The sequence below is a fragment of the Mercenaria mercenaria genome, chromosome 1 (genome assembly GCF_021730395.1).
Source record: "Mercenaria mercenaria strain notata chromosome 1, MADL_Memer_1, whole genome shotgun sequence".
Classification (NCBI taxonomy): Eukaryota; Metazoa; Mollusca; class Bivalvia; order Venerida; family Veneridae; genus Mercenaria; species Mercenaria mercenaria.
The window spans coordinates 5,179,519-5,185,896 of record NC_069361.1 but is presented as its reverse complement, the minus strand read 5'-3'; positions in this window follow the sequence as shown (position 1 = coordinate 5,185,896).

Below are 6,378 nucleotides of genomic sequence, written 5' to 3'. Positions count from 1 at the left end.
TGGCTTGATATCTTGGTTCCTTTCGAAAACTGACCAGATCCGATCATGGGTTCCTTAATGGGCCAGAATTTGCTATTTTGGCTTGAGAACATGATAGAGACCACATTTTGCAATGGATTTAAATCAGACTTGCACACAATTCACATTTAGGATTTGATTTGAAACGTGCAAAATGTCTTAAACAACATTAGATCTTGGATTAAATGGTGAATCCGTCAGATCCAATCATAGATCCGGAGTTACGGTCCCTGATTGACCCCTGAAAGAGTCAGAATTTGTTAATTAGCTTGACTATTCAAAGAATAGGAGAGCTATCCTACTTGCCTCGGTGTCGACGTGAGCGTTAGTGTTAGCGTGAGCATCACACAAATGTTAAAGTTTGCGTACCACCCCAAATATTTTCAAAGTCCATTGAGATATTGCTTTCATATTTTGCATACTTGTTTACCATTATGACCCCAGTCTGTAAAAAGGAGGAGGCAACTCTTTCAAGCATTTTGACTGAACTATGGCCCCTTTTCGACTTGGAATAAATGTTAAAGTTTGCGTACCACCCTAAATATTTTCAAAGTCCATTGAGATATTGCTTTCATATTTTGCATACTTGTTTACCATCATGACCCCAGTCTGTAAAAAGGAGGAGGCAACTCTATCAAGCATAATGACAGCATTATGGCCCTTTTCGACTTAGAATATGCTTATTGTAATGTTAAAGTTTTACTCATAGCTTGTATTATACTATCAAGCACTGAGATTAGTCAAGTGCACTGTCCACTGCCAGCTCTTGTTTTTACCTTTACAATCGATTTATGACCCTTTCTTCATGAAACTTAGTCAGAATGCTTATCTTGATCATTCCTGTGCCAAGTTCAAAACTGACCGAGTTCAAAACTTGGTCATATGGGGTCAAAAACTAGGTCATCCGGTCAGATCAAAGAAAAAGAAAAAGCTTGTTAACACTGTATAGGCCACTTTTATGACCCTTGGTCAGAATGTTTAACTGGATGATTCCTAGGCCAAGTTCAAAACTGATTCATGTAGGATCAAAAACTATGTCACCGGCTCAAATCAAAGGAAAAGCTTTTTTAGACTCTAGGGGCCATAGTTATGACCCTTTCATGAAATTTGGTAAGAATGTTTGTCTTGATGATTCCTAGGCCAAGATCGAAACTGGGTCATGTGGGGCCAAGAACTAGGTCACCAAGTCAAATCAAAGGAAAAACTTGTTAACACTGTAGAGGCCACATTTATGACCCTATCTTCATGAAAGTTGGTCAGAATGTTTATCTTAATGATACCAAGGCCAAGTTTAACAGGTGAGCGATATAGGGTCATCATGACCCTCTTGTTTTGGGTAATTGTCAGTTACTTGTTGAGACTAAGTGAGTACTGGCTTAGAATCCAGAAAATCTGGTTAGGTTAGCTGACAACTGAATATAACTTGAAGATGTTTTGTTTTACCCTTAAAAACAAATAAAAGACAATTTTCATTCTGTCTTGGAATACAAACATTTTTCCATGATAGGAAGCCAGCAAGTTCGTGATGCTATGCAATTACCAGAAATAGTAATAGAAATGAGTAAAGCGCTCATTTTCTGATACAAAAAGCTTGAAAGTCATTATATGCCCTGTAATTTTGTCGGTGTTATGTTAATCCAAATAAAATTAAGTACTAACATTCAGTGGAATAATGAATTTAAAGCAGGTCCTATTAGATACTTGCAATCAGTTTTAACAATTGTAAAAACATTTTTAGCTCGACTGAGCTATCCTACTCGCCCCGGCGTCGGCGTGAGCGTCACACAAATGTTAAAGTTTGCGTACCACCCCAAATATTTTCAAAGTCCATTGAGATATTGCTTTCATATTTTGTATACTTGTTTACCATCATGACTCCAGTCTGTAAAAAGGAGGAGGCAACTCTATCAAGCATTTTGACTGAATTATGGCCCCTTTTCGACTTGGAATAAATGTTAGTTTGCGTACCACCCCAAATATTTTCAAAGTCCATTGAGATATTGTTTTCATAATTTGCATACTTGTTTACCATCATGACCCCAGTCTGTAAAAAAGAGGAGGCAACTCTATCAAGCATTTTGACTGAATTATGGCCCTTTTTCGACTTAGAATAAATGTTAGTTTGTGTACCACCCCAAATATTTTCAAAGTCCATTGAGATATTGCTTTCATATTTTGTATTAGAATATGCTTATTGTAATGTTAAAGTTTTACTCATTGCTTATATTATACTATCAAGCACTGAGAATAGTCGAGCGCGCTGTCCACTGACAGCTCTTGTTATTCATTCAAATAATTTGAACAGGTTTGGTAAATATCATTTCTTGTCATAACGGAGAATATTACCAAAAATACCAGTTTGTAAATAAATGCTGGTATCTAGAAAAATGGAATTGGTTAACCTTAAGCTTATCAAAGCTGATAAGTATGTAAATATTGTTTTCCTTTTTTTTTTGGCCAAAAGTGGTAAGTTACTTTCTGGATTCCCAAGGAATCTGAAATTTGCAGCCCAACTGTTTAAATTTTTAAAGTATTAGAATCTTTGTTGTCGCCTGAACTAAGTGTCGGCACTTGCCTCTAATTTACAAAAGTTATGCATGTAAGCAGGCTCCACTAAAACTATATACTAAAATGCTTTTAAACTTCACACATGTATTCGGCATCATGAGATGACCTCATAGGATAAGTTACATACTAAGTAACTTGAGCTATTAGGTTAAGAATGGATGGTCCCGTGTCTATTATCTGGTATTTTTCCTATACATATTACATATGAAACTGCTGATTAGAATTACACTATACTTTATCTGTAGCAACCTGGCAGATTTGTTCAAATGGTTTTGTTTAACCCCTTAAAGGGCTCTTTCTGAGCTGCTGCGCCAATTTCACAAAGTGCTCATGGTGATCTTTTAGTATCGTTTGATGCCCATCCACAATATGATGAAGAACATCTCAAATTCCTTTTAATCTGACTATGTAACAGACTAAAAATACTTCAGCCTTGACCAGAAATCGAACCCAGAACCTATCTTAAGGCCGACACAACCACTTCACTATAGACCTTTTTACGATGCTATCGGTTGCTATGCTATTTCGTGGATGTTTTGATTTTAATGGTTATGCGCTTTTTACGTGTGGCAAAAGAATGCTAACGGTGGGTAAACCTACATAAAATCATCATTATATTACGAATTGTTTTGCCACAATAAAAATTGTTCTAATCAAGTAATTTATTATACAGAATACTTTTATTAAAGATATATATGTTAACAGGCCCTAGTCAGTGCAAGCCAAAACGTGTATATTTTGCATCATTCACCTTAAATAATGCCATTTTTAGCTCACCTGAGCAATGCTCATGGTGAGCAATTGTGGTCATGCTGTGCCTGTCATCTGTCGTGCGTCCGTCATCGACAATTGAATTTGAAAGACTGTCTTCTCCATAACCACTGAATGGACTTTGATGAAACTTGGTGTGGATGTTCCTTGGATGGTCTTCTACCAAAGTTGTTTAAACCGTTCCGCCAGAGATAAAAATAGAAAAACCTTCAAACGACATCTCCTCATAAACGGATGGTCCGATTTTGAAATAATTTCACACAAATAGTCATTATGTCACCCTCTACCAAGATTGTTCAAATTATATTGATTCCTCAAAAAACATGGCCACCAGAGGGCGTGGTCACTTTTCCCTATATGTATTTAGTGGAAAATTTAAAAATCTTCGTGTGAAACTGCTGGCACGATTTTAGAATAATTTTACACAAGTAGTCCTTATGTCACCCTCTACCAAGATTTTTGAAATTATACCGATTCATCTAAAAACATGGCCACCAGAGGGCGTGGTCACATTTCATCATCGCATCTCCAAAACCACTGAATGGATTTCGATGAAACTTTACACAAATGATCTCTGGGTAGCCCTCTTTTAAAATTTTTCAAATGGTTTGGGTTCATTGAACATATTTGTCTTTTTGGTTAGAAATAGGTTTTCAGCTGTCAGACTTTATAAATCTTCCTCTCTAGAGCTTTGATATTTGGCATGTGATATAAAGGTGTGACTCTTTACCATAATTGTCCAAATTATTGCCCTAAGGTAAAAAATGTCCATGTCCCTGTGCATGACATGTACTTACTGTAGGCTTATATATAAGAAACTTTGAAAATCTTCTTCTCTGAATCAATAATAGGTAGAGTCTTGGTATTTGGGGTGTGATATCGGAGTTGTAATGTCTACTATAATTGTTCAAATTATTGCCCTAAGGTCAAAAATGTGTGTGACATGTATATAATATACAATGTACTTTTATTAGGCTAACATAGAAGAAACCTAACTTTGTACTTGTACCGGTATGTTACGTAAACACACTTGAAGCCTTTTACACAGGTGATGGCTTTAGGGTGAATGACCCTCTTGTAAAATAATTTTACACAAATGGTCCTTCTGTGACCTTCTGATTATTTTGATTTGTCAAAAAAACATGGCCACCAGTGGGTGTGGTTACTTTTCCCTATATGTATATAGCGGAAACTTTAAAAATCGTGTGACATGTATATAATTGTAGCAGTGTGTATATAATATATATAAATAGTCTATCGTATTGATTGTCCAATTAGCTCAGCTGGTAGAGCATTTGACTTGCAAGCAGAAGGTCGCAGGTTCAAGTCCTGAATCGGGCTGCACATTTTTCCGCTCGTATTACATTGGTGCCGTTAGTGTGGTGGCTAGCCTTGGAATCCTTGCGTGTATCAGTGCTATACACTGGGCACGTTAAAGAACCAGGCTGTCTATTCGCAACGGGCTAGGCTAAGTTAGCCGGACAAGCCTGTATCTGATTTCTGATCTCTCTGTCGTGGGGGCTTTGTCTCACTCTGTCCCTCTGGTCAGATCCCTCTGTGTCTGTACTAGTAGAGGATGAATTATGCGCCCTGTGTGGCTGCATTTGAACTATGTAAAGCGCCTTTGAACGTGAAATTGATCATGAAAAGGGCGCTATATAAATCTGGTATAATAATAATAATAATAATAATCCCAGAGCTAGGGTGAAGCAATGGCTGGGTTACTCAAAAGAATCTGTTTGTCTTTGAAAAAAGGGAGAGAGGAATGTAGCAGTGTGTAGTATATATTAATGTATATAAATAATCTATGGTATCGATTGTCCGATTAACTCAGTTGGTAGAGCATCTGACTTGCAAGCAGAAGGTCGCGGGTTCAAGTCCTGTATTAGACTGCACATTTTTCCGCTCCTATTACATAATATAGGCTATCATAGGAAAACCTAACTATGTACTTGTACCATTACGTTATACAAATGCACTTAAAGCCTTGTACAGGTGAGCGCTTTAGGGTCAATGACTGTTAAATACCGTACTCAGTGTTCATATTGATTACCGGACCTCTAGCCAGTCCTGTAGGGGTTGTCCAGAGATCCGGTCATCGGACACATAGCCTCTTTTAACTGTCCCCCACACAAATACACACACATCTGCCCATATCTATTTTGTTGAAATTTGTGAAGTCATTTTGTCAGAAAATCCTGGCTTTTTTAAAAAAGAGTAAAGTCACATATATATTCCTTGTGTGACCAAAAACTGTGTAAGTAAGCTAAATTACTCAGGTGGACGAATTAGAGTTATCATGGTCATCATGTTCTAGTGACGATTGAGGCTTTTTTAATAGTTGGTGCTTTGCTGTCCTCGGATAATTCTGTTAAAAACAATCATTTGAAATTTTGTTATAACCAAGTTAACTTTACAAAATGTAATCTGTCCAACAGTTGTACTCGGAATCTTGTCTAAAGTTCTACTAACTGTCAAGTTGTATCTCAATATCAGTGACTATTATAGTTGTCCTGTAACATCTTCAAAGTGGTAGCTATATTGTTTTCCTTATTGTTTGTTTGTCTGTTGGTCAGTCTTTTGGTTGGTTGGACGTTAGACCATTTGACTAGATAATGCTTGGTCTCACAATTTAATGGCCTTACATGGGGCAAACTTCTTAAGATGTGTTTGGTCAGTTGGTAGACCATTGGTTTCCAGTAAATAACTAGGGAATGCTTGGCTTGCATAGGAAAACTCCATAGGATGACTGCCTATAGTGAGTACATGACCCCGATTATTTTTGTAGGTACAGTGGAACCTGTCTAATCCGAACATGCTCGGACCAGAAAAAATGTTCGGATTAGAAAGGTTTCTTTTTTAGAATGAAACATTATGCTGTTTGTCACACATGAAGTGTAAATTCATCTTTTTGTGTACAGACTAATAAAAATTATCAAATTATAAGCTGCATGTATTGCTTTAACGTAATGTAGATTTCTTGTTCATACAACTTCTCAGTATCACTTATAAACATTTTTT